The sequence below is a fragment of the Triticum dicoccoides genome, chromosome 2B (assembly GCF_002162155.2).
Source record: "Triticum dicoccoides isolate Atlit2015 ecotype Zavitan chromosome 2B, WEW_v2.0, whole genome shotgun sequence".
Classification (NCBI taxonomy): domain Eukaryota; kingdom Viridiplantae; phylum Streptophyta; class Magnoliopsida; order Poales; family Poaceae; genus Triticum; species Triticum dicoccoides.
This window is the reverse complement of record NC_041383.1, coordinates 10,046,585-10,061,605: the sequence shown is the minus strand read 5'-3', so window position 1 is coordinate 10,061,605 and position 15,021 is coordinate 10,046,585. Positions and strand designations below refer to the sequence as shown.

Here is a 15,021-nt window from a genome sequence, read left to right as displayed (position 1 = left end):
GTCAATGTAATTGTTTCTTTTACTTTGGCATGCATGATGTTTTCACTACATACAGGATCATTTTCAACTATAGCTTGAATTATCTTGACATGCTTTGCTACTCCTGTCACATTATAGGTCATTCCTTGCCATTGTGCTTGACCTGATCCTCTCGCATTGTTCCTTGACGTTATCGGATCTAAGCGCACCCTGTCCTTGAGGCAGACATGGACAGGGATATGATCTCCATGTTTTCTATTGAGATCAGAGAGCAGCTGAAGTAGTGATGGAACTGTACCCTTTTTTGGTTCTGAAGCCAAACCTTCTTAGAAACTTAGTCACACTTGTCACTTGCGTGAGAATAAGAAACCTTGATTTTATCTGGAATGCACTTTTACCACAAATGTTATTATGAGCTAACCATCTGCAAATTACGTCTCCAGATTGCATAGGGAACCTAATCATGTGATGGATTTTTTCCTCTTTGAAATGGCAACCGGCGGTTCACTTGGTGGGCAACACAGTTTGGTGAGCAAAGGAAGATTTGCTCTGAAATCCTTTGAGTCAATCCTTAGGAGATACATCAGTAAGTGTCCTCATCCAATTCCATTGCTTTCATGATTGAAGGGTGCCCTTCCTAGAACAAATGTTTTCCTGAATTCGGCAGGCTGTCTGTGACCTTTTGCATTTCGTAAACCTTTCAGATGCGTATGTCATATGCAATGGATGTAAGGGCCATGATACCACTAGAACCAAGGAAACCCGTCTCTTCTTTCTTTGCTGCGAGCAGGTAAAATTTCATATTTAGGCGCACATAAGTAGTTATTTGGTTACAACCAGTCTCCTTCCACATGATTTGTCAATCCCATGTCGAACATTTTGCTACTTATCACTACATATAATTCCTCTTCTCTTCATATTTTTTATTATAGATGCAAAATCATCGTTCCATAACCCACGTATTGTTTCTGCAAATGATGAGTTGCAACTTCATTACCTACATTGTTTGACAAATACTTTAGTTAGTGAAAAAATTGCAATGACTGCGGCTCAAACAATGTTAATAGTTTGTGGCATGTACAACCTTTTTATTGTTGTTCAGATATTAATTTTTCTGTTTAGTTTAGTTCAGCTTTGTTTCAGCTACTCCAGATGTATAGGAATATCCACTGCCATGCATATAGAGGCTTCGATCTTGATTTTGTTTCAGTTGAGTTTTTTTTTTTTGAGGATTTGTTTCAGTTGAGTTCAGTTTAGTTGAGCTCTATATATTCATTTCCATTCCCGGAAAGTCCAACAATGATTTAAAAAAACTGAACTACGTTGACTATAACAGTGAAGTCATATATAACAGTGAACCCAACAATGATTTATGGTAATGATTTTCATATATAATTTTTTTTGCACAGTCTGGTATTGCCATGACACCATCTTACTACTCCCTCCGTCCAGAATTATTTGTCATCAAAATGGATGAAAATGGATGTATCTAGAACTAAAATACATCTAGATACATCCATTTCAATGACAAATATTTCCGGACGGAGGGAGTATTATTTTGCTAGCATATTTGTAGTTGGTTGCAATTTATTGCAAGTGGTGGAATATATGGACACAAGCAATGGTCCATCATATGATTCTTTGAAGGAGTTAGGAAGCACTTATATTCATGGTTTGGGACGTGAAGAACTTTTGAAGGATCACAAGGTAATCTTCATGGTTTGGGACGTGAAGAATTTTGGAAGGGTCACAAGGTAATCTTCAGTTCAGTTTGTTCATTACTTGGAGCTTCTTTCTTTTGGTGTAAAACAAAATAGTTTTCTTTTTGTTCAATGAAACTTGAAAAATAGCAGACTGCATTGCTGTTGTTTCCCCCTCTTTCTATCCTTCAAGATATTGAATGGTGTGATCTGAAACTTTTGACATTGTTCTGCCATGGAAAGTTGAGAGTGGTACCACATTATATTGTTATCATATACTTAAGTTATTCCTTGTTGAAATCTTCTTCATTGATGTTTCCAAGCAATCTGACATACAAAGATCGTTGTTGTCTTGTCCATACTAACCAATATGGTTGTTCTTTCATATAGGATTTCCAATAGATGCATGATACAAATGATTTTGACTTTTCGAGCAACACTTGCATTGTATATAATTTGCATAGAATTTTCTAGATAATTTATAAGTTGTATATTTTTCCTGAATCTGGAGTCCGAATTTCATTTATTTTAGTTCACCTGATCACCTCCAAATATTATTCAGTTTGACTAATTCTTCCGGCTTGCCTCCTGTGCTTGCCTCGCGCCGCTGCGTCCACCCATCGGGTTGGATTCGCCGCTCCTCGGTGGCAAGGGCTTCGGTCGCCTCCAACTCCGGCAACTCCGGCTTCAGTACGCACTTCGGAGGCTTGCGCCGCTCGGCGTGTCGCCCGCCCGCGTCTTTTCCTCCGGCCACACCTTCAGGATTCGTGCCGCTCCAGCCCGAGGGCTTTGTAGGCTTGCTGTTGCCGCCGTCCTCTTCACCGCTGTGCGTGCACATATATGATTTTGACCTTGGTAGCGCTCCGGTCTCTCTCTGATCTTGGCCCTTCTGTCGTTGATGCCCCGATGCTATTGCAGCTGTCCTTATGCAATGCAATTCATTCACGAACACAAGTGGGATCTGCACTGGTTCTGATTCATGCACCAACTACTATTCTGTGCAATTAGTATTTGCTGGTAGATGTCAATGGACCATCAAAACTTCAGAAAAAAATGTTCTTATAAGCTGCTAACTCTTCAATCCTTGCTAGATAGTCTGTCATGCTTTCAATTTTTGATGTGAATAAGCACTATTTCATAGATTACAGACGCCATGTTTGATAGTCCATTTCATGAATTAGTAATATTTAAGGTGTCCGGTCTCAATAGTGGTCTGTATTTCATAACCATAGGTTTATGCTACTTCTGATGAATTTCTAATAAAATGTTATTTTTCAGGAGTCTGATGTGCTTGGTCAAGTTTAGTGCAGCCGCCTGTTGGGGAACGTAGCAGAAATTCAAAATTTTCCTACGTGTCACCAAGATCTATCTATGGAGAAACCAGCAACGAGGGGAAGGAGAGTGCATCTACATACCCTTGTAGATCGCTAAGCGGAAGCGTTCAAGTGAACGGGGTTGATGGAGTCGTACTCGTCGTGATCCAAATCACCGATGACCAAGTGCCGAACGGACGACACCTCCGCGTTCAACACACGTACAGCCCGATGACGTCTCCCATGCCTTGATCCAGCAAGGTGAGAGGGAGAGGTTGAGGAAGACTCCATCCAGCAGCAGCACAACGGCGTGGTGGTGGTGGATGAGCGTGGCAATCCAGCAGGGCTTCGCCAAGCGCCATGGGAGAGGAGGAGGAGACGCAGGGCTGCACCAAGAGGGAGAAGTTCTCGTGTCCTATGGGCAGCCCTAGGCCTCACTATATATAGGGGAGAGGGAGGGGCTGCGCCCCCTCTAGGGTTTCCCCCCCCCCAAGGGGTGCGGCCAGCCCTAGATGGGGTTTGGGTGGCGGCCAAGAGGGGGAGGAGAGGGAGGCGCAGGGAGCATGGGCCTTAGGGCCCATCTGCCCTAGGGTTTGCCCCCTCCCACTCTCCCCTGCGCCTTGGGCCCCTTGTGGGGGGCGCACCAGCCCACCTGGGGATGGTTCCCTCCCACACATGGCCCATGCAGCCCTCCGGGGTTGGTGGCCCCACTTGGTGGAGCCCCGGGACCCTCCCGGTGGTCCCGGTACATTACCGATAAAACCCGAAACTTTTCCGGTGACCAAAACAGGACTTCCCATATATAAATCTTTACCTCCGGACCATTCCAGAACTCCTCGTGACGTCCGGGATCTCATCCGGGACTCCGAACAACATTCGGTAACCACATACAAACTTCCTTTATAACCCTAGCGTCATCGAACCTTAAGTGTGTAGACCCTACGGGTTCGGGAGACATGCAGACATGACCGAGACATTCTCCGGTCAATAACCAACAGCGGGATCTGGATACCCATGTTGGCTCCCACATGTTCCACGATGATCTCATCGGATGAACCACGATGTCAAGGACTCAATCGATCCCGTATTCAATTCCCTTTGTCTAGCGGTATTGTACTTGCCCGAGATTCGATCGTCGGTATACCGATACCTTGTTCAATCTCATTACCGGCAAGTCTCTTTACTCGTTCCGCAACACATCATCCCGTGATCAACCCCTTGGTCACATTGTGCACATTATGATGATGTCCTACCGAGTGGGCCCAGAGATACCTCTCCGTTTACACAGAGTGACAAATCCCAGTCTCGATTCGTGCCAACCCAACAGATACTTTCGGAGATACTGTAATGCACCTTTATAGCCACCCAGTTACGTTGTGACGTTTGGTACACCCAAAGCATTCCTACGGTATCCGGGAGTTGCACAATCTCATGGTCTAAGGAAAAGATACTTGACATTAGAAAAGCTTTAGCATACGAACTACACGATCTTTGTGCTAGGCTTAGGATTGGGTCTTGTCCATCACATCATTCTCCTAATGATGTGATCCCGTTATCAACGACATCCAATGTCCATAGCCAGGAAACCATGACTATCTGTTGATCACAACGAGCTAGTCAACTAGAGGCTCACTAGACATATTGTGGTCTATGTATTCACACGTGTATTACGATTTCCGGATAATACAGTTATAGCATGAATAAAATACAATTATCATGAACAAGGAAATATAATAATAACACTTTTATTATTGCCTCTAGGGCATATTTCCAACAGTCTCCCACTTGCACTAGAGTCAATAATCTAGTTCACATCGATATGTGATTAACACTCAAGGTCACATCCCCATGTGACTAACACCCAAAGAGTTTTACTAGTCAATAATCTAGTTCACATTTACCATGTGATTAACACTCGATGAGTTCTGGGTTTGATCATGTTATGCTTGTGAGAGAGGTTATAGTCAACGGGTCTGAACCTTTCAGATCCGTGTGTGCTTTACAAATCTCTATGTCATCTCCTAGATGTAGCTACCACGCTCTATTTGGAGCTATTCCAAATAATTGTTCTACTTGGAGCTATTCTAAATTGTTGCTCCATTATACGTATCCGGTATCTCTAATCAGAGCTATCCGGATAGGTGTTAAGCTTGCATCGGCGTAACCCTTTACGACGAACTCTTTTACCACCTCCATAATCGAGAAAATTCCTTAGTCCACTAGTTACTAAGGATAGCTTTGACCGCTGTCCTGTGATCCATTCTTGAATCACTCTTGTACCCCTTGACTGACTCATGGCAAGGCACACTTCAGGTGCGGTACACAGCATAGCATACTGTAGAGCCTACGTCTTAAGCATAGGGGACGACCTTCGTCCTTTCTCTCTATTCTGCCGTGGTCGAGCTTTTAAGTCTTAACTTCATACCTCACAACTCAGGCAAGAACTCCTTCTTTGACTGATCCATCTTGAACACCTTCAAGATCATGTCAAGGAATGTGCTCATTTGAAAGTACCATTAAGCGTTTTGATCTATCCTTATAGATCTTGATGCTCAATGCTCAAGTAGCTTAATCCAGGCTTCCCATTGAAAAACACTTTCCAAATAACCCTATATGCTTTCCAGAAATTCTACGTCATTTCTGATCAACAATATGTCAACAACATATACTCATCAGAAATTCTATAATGCTCCCACTCACTTCTTTGGAAATACAAGTTTCTCATAAACTTTTGTATAAACCCAAAATCTTTGATCATCTCATCAAAAACGTACATTCCAACCCCGAGATGCTTACTCCAGTCCTTAGAAGGATCGCTGGAGCCAGCATACCTTTTAGCATCCTTAGGATCGACAAAAACTTTTGGATTGTATCACATACAACCTTTCCTTACAAAAACTGGTAAGGAAACTCGTTTTGACATCCATCTGCCAGATTTCATAAATGCAGCTAATGCTAACATGATTCCGACGGACTTAAGCATCGCTACGGATGAGAAAATCTCATCGTAGTCAACTCCTTGAACTTGTGAAAAACTCTTCGCCACAAGTCGTGCTTCATAGACGGTGACATTACCGTCCACGTCCGTCTTCTTCTCAAAGATCCATTTATCTCAATGGCTTGCCGATCATTGGGCAAGTCCACCAAAGTCCATGCTTTGTCCTAATACATGGATCCTATCTCGGATTTCATGGCTTCTAACCATTTGTCGGAATTTGGGCCCACCATCGCTTCTCCATAGCTCGTAGGTTCATTGTTGTCTAGCAACATGACCTTCAAGACAGGATCACCGTACCACTCTGAAGTAGTACGCATCCTTGTCATCCCACGAGGTTTGGTAGTGACTTGATCCGAAGTTTCATGATCAATATCATAAGCTTCCACTTCAATTGGTGTAGGTGCCACAGGAACAACTCTTTGTGTCCTGCTATACACTAGTTGAAATGACGGTTCAATAATCTCATCAAGTCTCCACCATCCTCCCACTCAACTCTTTCGAGAGAAACCTTTCCTCGAGAAAGGACCCGATTCAAGAAACAATCCATATTGCTTTCGGATCTGAATTAGGAGGTATACCCAACTGTTTTGGGTGTCCTATGAAGATGCATTTTATCCGCTTTGGGTTCGAGCTTATCAATTCTGAAACTTTTTCACATAAGCGTCGCAGCCCCAAACCTTTAAGAAATGACAACTTAGGTTTCTCTAAACCATAATTCATACGGTGTCATCTCAACGGAATTACGTGGTGCCCTATTTAAAGTGAATGTGGTTGTCTCTAATGCCTAACCCATGAACGATAGTGGTAATTCGATAAGAGACATCATGGTACGCACCATATCCAATAGGGTGCAACTATGATATTCGGACACACCATGGTGTTCCAGGCGCTATTAATTGCGAAACAATTTCCACAATGTCTTAATTGTGTGCCAAAACTCGTAACTCAGATATTCATCTCTATGATCATATCATAGACATTTTATCCTCCTGTCACAATGATCTTCTACTTCACTCTGAAATTACTTGAACCATTCAATAATTCAGACTCGTGTTTCATCAAGTAAATATACTCAACATCTACTCGAATCATCTGTGAAGTAAGAACATAACGATATTCATTGCATGCCTCAGCACTCATTGGACTGCACACATCAAAATGTGTTGCTTCCAACAAGTTGCTATCTTGTTCCACTTTACTGAAACCGAGGCTTTTCAGTCATCTTGCCTATGTGGTATGATTTGCATATCTCAAGTGATTCAAAATCAAGTGAGTCCAAACGATCCATCTACATGGAGTTTCTTCATGTGTATACACCAATAGACATGGCTCGCATGTCTCAAACTTTTCAAAAATGAGTGAGTCCAAAGATCCATCAACATGGAGCTTCTTCATGCGTTTTATACCAATATGACTTACATGGCAGTGCCACAAGTAAGTGGTACTATCATTATTATCTTCTATCTTTTGGCATGAAAATGTGTATCACTACGATCGAGATTCAATAAACCATTCATTTAGGTGCAAGACCACTGAAGGTATTATTCAAATAAACAGAGTAACCATTATTCTCCTTAAATGAATAACCGTATTGCGATAGACATAATCCAATCATGTCTATGCTCAACGCAAACACCAAATCTCGATGGTAGAGGGAGCGTGCGATGCTTGATCACATCAACCTTGGAAATACTTCCAACACATATCGTCAGCTCACCTTTAGCTAGTCTCCATTTATTCCGTAGCTCTTTTATTTCGAGTTACTAACACTTAGCAACCGAACCGGTATCTAATACCCTGGTGCTACTAGGAGTACTAGTACAGTACACATTAACATAATGTATATCCAATATACTTCTATCGACCTTGCCAGCCTTCTCATCTACCAAGTATCTAGGGTAATTCTGCTCCAGTGGTTGTTCCCCTTATTACAGGAGCACTTAGTCTCGGGTTTGGGTTCAACCTTGGGTTTCTTCACTAGAGCAGCATCTGATTTGCCGTTTCATGAAGTATCCCTTCTTGCCCTTGCCCTTCTTGAAACTAGTGGTTTCACCAACCATCAACAATTGATGCTCCTTCTTGATTTCTACTTTCGCGGTGTCAAACATCGTGAATACCTCAAGGGTCATCATATCTATCCCTGATATGTTATAGTTCATCACGAAGCTCTAGCAGCTTGGTGGCAATGACTTTGGAGAAACATCACTATCCATCTGGAAGATCAACTCCCACTCGATTTAAGTGATTGTTGCACTCAGACAATCTGAGCACAAGCACAATAATTGAGCTTTTCTCCTTAGTTTGCAGGCTAAGAAAATTGTCGGAGGTCTCATACCTTTTGACGTGGGTACGAGCCTAAAATCTCAATTTCAGCCCTCGAAACATCTCATATGTTCTGTGACGTTTCGAAAACGTCTTTGGTGCCTCAACTCTAAACCTTTTAACTGAACTATCACGTAGTTATCAAAACGTGTATGTCCGATGTTCGCAACATCCACAAACGACGTTTGGGGTTCAGCACACTGAGCAGTGCATTAAGGACATAAGCTTTCTACTGTCCACATAATTGCTACTATCAACTTTCAACTATATTTTCTCTAGGAACATATCTAAACAGTGGAACTAAAGCGCGAGCTTACGACATAATTTGCAAAGGTCTTTTGACTATGTTCAGGATAATTAAGTTCATCTTATGAACTCCCACTCAGATAGACATCCCTCTGGTCATCTAAGTGATTACATGATCCGAGTCAACTAGGCCATGTCCGATCATCACGTGAGACGGACTAGTCATCATCGGTGAACATCTTCATGTTGATCGTATCTACTATACGACTCATGCTCGACCTTTCGGTCTCTGTGTTCCGAGGCCATGTCTGTACATGCTAGGCTCGTCAAGTTAACCCTAAGTGTTTTCGCGTGTGTAAATCTGTCTTACACCCGTTGTATGTGAATGTAAGAATCCATCACACCCGATCATCACGTGGTGCTTAGAAGCGACGAACTGTAGCAACGGTGCACAGTTAGGGGAGAACACTTCTTGAAATTGTTGTAAGGGATCATCTTATTTACTATCGTCGTCCTAAGTAAACAAGATGCATAAACATGATAAACATCACATGCAATCAAATAGTGACATGATATGGCCAATATCATTTTGCTCCTTTTGATCTCCATCTGCAGGGCTCCATGATCATCATCGTCACCGGCATGACACCATGATCTCCATCATCATGATCTCTATCATCGTGTCTCCATGAAGTCGTCTCGCCAACTTATTACTTCTACTACTATGGCTACCGGTTAGCAATAAAGTAAAGTAATTACATGGCGTTGTTCAATGACACGCAGGTCATACAATACATTAAGACAACTCCTATGGCTCCTGCCGGTTGTCATACTCATCGACATGCAAGTCGTGAATCCTATTACAAGAACATGATCAATCTCATACATCACATATCATTCATCACATTCTTCTTGGCCATATCACATCACAAAGCATACCCTGCAAAAACAAGTTAGACGTCCTCTAATTGTTGTTTGCATGTTTTACGTGGCTGCTATGGGTTTCTAGCAAGAACGTTTCTTACCTACGCAAAACACAACATGATATGCCAATTGCTATTTACCCTTCATAAGGACCCTTTTCATCGAATCCGTTCCGACTAAAGTGGGAGAGACTGGCACCCGCTTACCACCTTATGCACCAAGTGCATGTCAATCGGTGGAACCTGTCTCACGTAAGAGTACGTGTAAGGTCGGTCCGGGCCGCTTCATCCCACAATACCGTCAAAACAAGATTGGACTAGTAACGGTAAGCATATTGAACAAAATCAACGCCCACAACTACTTTGTGTTCTACTCGTGCAAAGAATCTACGCAATAGACCTAGCTCTGATACCACTGTTGGGGAACGTAGCAGAAATTCAAAATTTTCCTACGTGTCACCAAGATCTATCTATGGAGAAACCAACAACGAGGGGAAGGAGAGTGCATCTACATACCCTTGTAGATCGCTAAGCGGAAGCATTCAAGTGAACGGGGTTGATGGAGTCGTACTCGTCGTGATCCAAATCACCGATGTCCAAGTGCCGAACGAACGGCACCTCCGCGTTCAACACACGTACAGCCCGGTGACGTCTCCCATGCCTTGATCCAGCAAGGTGAGAGGGAGAGGTTGAGGAAGACTCCATCCAGCAGCAGCACAACGGCGTGGTGGTGGTGGATGAGCGTGGCAATCCAGCAGGGCTTCGCCAAGCGCCACGGGAGAGGAGGAGGAGGAGACGCAGGGCTGCACCAAGAGGGAGAAGTTCTCGTGTCCTATGGGCAGCCCTAGGCCTCACTATATATAGGGGAGAGGGAGGGGCTGCGCCCCCTCTAGGGTTCCCCCCCCCCAAGGGGTGCGGCCAGCCCTAGATGGGGTTTGGGTGGCGGCCAAGAGGGGAAGGAGAGGGAGGCGCAGGGAGCATTGGCCTTAGGGCCCATCTGCCCTAGGGTTTGCCCCCTCCCACTCTCCCCTGCGCCTTGGGCCCCTTGTGGGGGGCGCACCAGCCCACCTGGGGCTGGTTCCCTCCCACACATGGCCCATGCAGCCCTCCGGGGTTGGTGGCCCCACTTGGTGGACCCCCGGGACCCTCCTGGTGGTCCCGGTACATTACCGATAAAACCCGAAACTTTTCCGGTGACCAAAACAGGACTTCCCATATATAAATCTTTACCTCCGGACCATTCCGGAACTCCTCGTGACGTCCGGGATCTCATCCGGGACTCCGAACAACATTCGGTAACCGCATACAAACTTCCTTTATAACCCTAGCGTCATCGAACCTTAAGTGTGTAGACCCTACGGGTTCGGGAGACATGCAGACATGACCGAGACATTCTCCGGTCAATAACCAACAGCGGGATCTGGATACCCATGTTGGCTCCCACATGTTCCACGATGATCTCATTGGATGAACCACGATGTCAAGGACTTAATCGATCCCGTATTCAATTCCCTTTGTCTAGCGGTATTGTACTTGCCCGAGATTCGATCGTCGGTATACCGATACCTTGTTCAATCTCGTTACCGGCAAGTCTCTTTACTCGTTCCGCAACACATCATCCCGTGATCAACCCCTTGGTCACATTGTGCACATTATGATGATGTCCTACCGAGTGGGCCCAGAGATACCTCTCCGTTTACACGGAGTGAAAAATTCCAGTCTCGATTCGTGCCAACCCAACAGATACTTTCGGAGATACCTGTAATGCACCTTTATAGCCACCCAGTTACGTTGTGACGTTTGGTACACCCAAAGCATTCCTACCGTATCCGGGAGTTGCACAATCTCATGGTCTAAGGAAAAGATACTTGACATTAGAAAAGCTTTAGCATACGAACTACACGATCTTTGTGCTAGGCTTAGGATTGGGTCTTTTCCATCACATCATTCTCCTAATGATGTGATCCCGTTATCAACGACATCCAATGTCCATAGCCAGGAAACCATGACTATCTGTTGATCACAACGAGCTAGTCAACTAGAGGCTCACTAGGGACATATTGTGGTCTATGTATTCACACGTGTATTACGATTTCCGGATAATATAGTTATAGCATGAATAAAATACAATTATCATGAACAAGGAAATATAATAATAACACTTTTATTATTGCCTCTAGGGCATATTTCCAACACCGCCCCCTATTGATTCCATTTTCTCTGATGCATGGTGGTCGGCCGGTAGTCACCCCCACCTTCTGTCGCAGCGTATCCAGGTCAGCATTGCATCTTCCTCGACACTAAACTTATGCAACCATCCGCCACAATTTTTTCTTTGTGACCTATATATACTCGCCTTCAGTGACAGTCTTGCTGATCTTAGGCAATCAACATTCTCTCCGCTTACTTGTTAGATAACATTGCTTTGATGATTTAATCTGATAAAGATGATACACTAGGATGTAGGTGTACACAGAAAATTTCCGGTTAGTTTGCACATGACTGAATCCTCTCCGTGCAAAAATTGATGATACATAGTTGGTAGGAAAATCTGTGAGGGGCTAAAACTGCGGTTCCCTTACCGCCCAATGCAAGTTCCCGGTCTAATTCTGGATTATTATTGTAGCCTTTAGATGAAGTGCATCCATCAAGTATAGCACCTAATTTACGATGAAGTGCATCCATCAAGCAAATTGTTTGACTCTTAATACAGAGCGAACATATTAGAATAGGTGATTTTCGAGTCTATTGGAAATTGCTCCAATTAAGTTAAGATCAACTAAGTTACTAGGGACCTGGATGCCCTGCAAGATACACGAGGGGGGCGCTGCTGCTCTTCTCCTCTTTAATTTCCTTCAACCCCGTCAAAGTCTGCTGCTTCGAATTGTCCCAGATTGGTCGATTTCTTCTTGCTTTCCCAATGATGAACTGAATTTAACGGTGTCCTGTTCTATCTAGCAGTGACGAGCAATTTCGAGTCGTGGCTCTGGGGAACAAGTTGAGCAAGTGCAGCCATCGTCGAGCTTCGTCACTTCACCAGCAACTCAGGTCCGTCCTTCTCCCTCTCTACTCATCTTGTGTTGTGGTACAAAAAAAATCAGACTCAACATGTGTAGCAGTAGGTCTAAAGGTGCATCTCATGTTTGTGCTATGGTAGTTCTCGATTTTACAAGCATGTATTGATCTTGGTTTTGTTCTGTATGCAGGATACTCGATGTTTCACGATTTGTACTACAGATTTCCTGTTGGTTCGACGAACATGATGGAACAAGGCAGGTGAGTGCTCCTCTTCTCTTTCCCCCTCTACAAAAAATCAGTTCCAATTGCCGTACAATTTCCCCGGTATGGCTTTCTGGATCGGAACTTTCCACTCATTTGTTGTTCTTTGGCCTACATCTAGAGGTAAAATGTTTTGTTGAATTCAGTGACTACTTGAAGTCTTCAACTCGAGTTGGACAACATATGTAATGTTGAATTCAGTGAGATATCGTGATTTGATTTCACTTTATATGTAGAGTTGAGATTGTAATTTGGTTGAAATTTTACATCCTTTATAGATATAGACTGCTATATAATGATTAGAAAATGAGAGACCGTATGTTTTATGGATCAGAAGCGATACTTGCTCATGCTCTCACGATGAGAAATGCATGGTTCATTTACTCAAGTGTCTTAATTTGTCTCATGTAGTAAACACAAGAGAGATTTAACCTGACAGCCAAAACATTGACCCAACTATTCAAACAATTGTAATTCCTTGATGCAGTTACTTTGGCGGACCTGATGAACACTCATTCTTCTCATCTTTGTGTTTTGTGATTTCTTTTGGCGCATGGTATTGATGTGTTGTGACATGAAATATGTGTATTCATCTAATTGTTGTTCCTCTTCTAGCCTGCAGGATCGCGCCACTCAACCCCCGAGAGCGCCAAAGAGCCGCCTCTCAACACCTACAAGCCCAAGGGACCTTACACAACCACCATCGTCTCGGTAGAGCAGGCAGTAGGTCATAACGCTCTGGGAGAGACGTGCCATGTCATCATCGACCATGCCGGCAATGTGACATACTGTGAGGGGCAGAGCTATGAGATTATTCCTCGGGTAATTGTCTAGCCGTTTCCACCATTCTCAGTTTTCCATTGTTAGAATGCTGAACAAGGAGCTCTTGGTGTTATTAAATAGGAGGATAACATATCAAGTTATCACGTACTGAAAGAAATTATGTTCAAAACTTTATACATTGATTTGAGTTCATTGAAACAGGGCTTGAGAGTGCTTCTGGGCTTGCACGCGAATGACGTCGGGTGACGTGTGGTGCTCGGGAGACGCCACCACGATGAAGGCATGAACAAGCTGGTCCATGCATGGTTCTGGCTGTACCACAGGTAGGATCGCATGGTATCCTTTCCACTTCCATCATGTTTCAGTTGTGCCAATGCCTGCTTATGATACAAGATTGCAACAAATGATTACAATCAATAGTCATCTCTGTTATTACCTTTCTGTAGATGTATGTTCTGTAAGTTGGTCTCAGTTCATCTGGGTGTTCTTTTAGGAATAGCTCACGGTTGTGTTTTCTGGCACCAATATGTTAGGTTTATAAAGCTAAATGAGATCTATATATAGAAGGAAAATATGCATATAGCCCAGATGTGGTGATTTGAAGATGAAAGGAAGAGTTGAGAAGCTCGAGAGAGCTGGAGGAACAAGGGGAAGCTAAAAGGACAGCAGAAGATGAGGCACTGGGGAGCTCTTAGACATACAATGTTCAACCTTGGTTGCTGAGGATAAATGCAGAAGAAAATCATCAAGGCTATCTTGCATACCATGGCTCTTTGAGGTTCACGTTGAGGTCAGTTTTAATCTCTTGTAATTCAGTGTATTCTGAAAACAATGAACCTTTTATATTTATTCCGAGTCACCTGTCTAATATTTGTCACGAATACTCCCTTTGCGGGGATGTGATGCCACCGCTCCACTCCTCGAGTCACCTGTCTAATTGCTTTGATCTTTGTATTTTAGTACAGACAATAATAGCTTCAATGACAACATCCCAAATCATCAAATTGTGTGACTTCCCTCTTGAGTGGTTGTTGTATTTTAGCAGGCCTATATTTGGAATAGTTGAGAGCCACTTGTGTTGTTTCTATATGGGTGCACACCAAATTAAACCTTCCGAGAAGATTAATGTGCTCATGATTTACCTTCTGAAAATGGGAACTTGTGATCCTTCTGCGTGCGATGAGCTGGATATGAAAAAGAATGATGTAGATCTGCAGCTCTATAATCTGAACCGAATTAGGTATTCATTTCAGTCCGTGTATCTTATATCTTGGTATTCCAAATCTCCATGTGTGAAGAAATATTTTCAATCAAAGGATTAATTTGTAAATTCTCTGCTTGTATATCCTATTTTACTGTTCAGATTTTTCCTAGAGATTCGGGCTGGCAACCAAAGATGTTCCGCCTTGATGGCTTGTGATATATTATCATGTTTAGGATAGACGAAAATAAGATTGCAAAGGTACATTCTTTTCCTG

The 15,021-nt window shown here is 43.3% G+C and overlaps 1 pseudogene; it reads left to right on the top strand.

The window, feature by feature from the left end:
* The first annotated feature begins 945 nt into the window (after nt 1-945).
* On the top strand, nt 946-1,033 carry LOC119266238 (annotated as a pseudogene).
* Nucleotides 1,034-15,021: the final 13,988 nt, after the last annotated feature.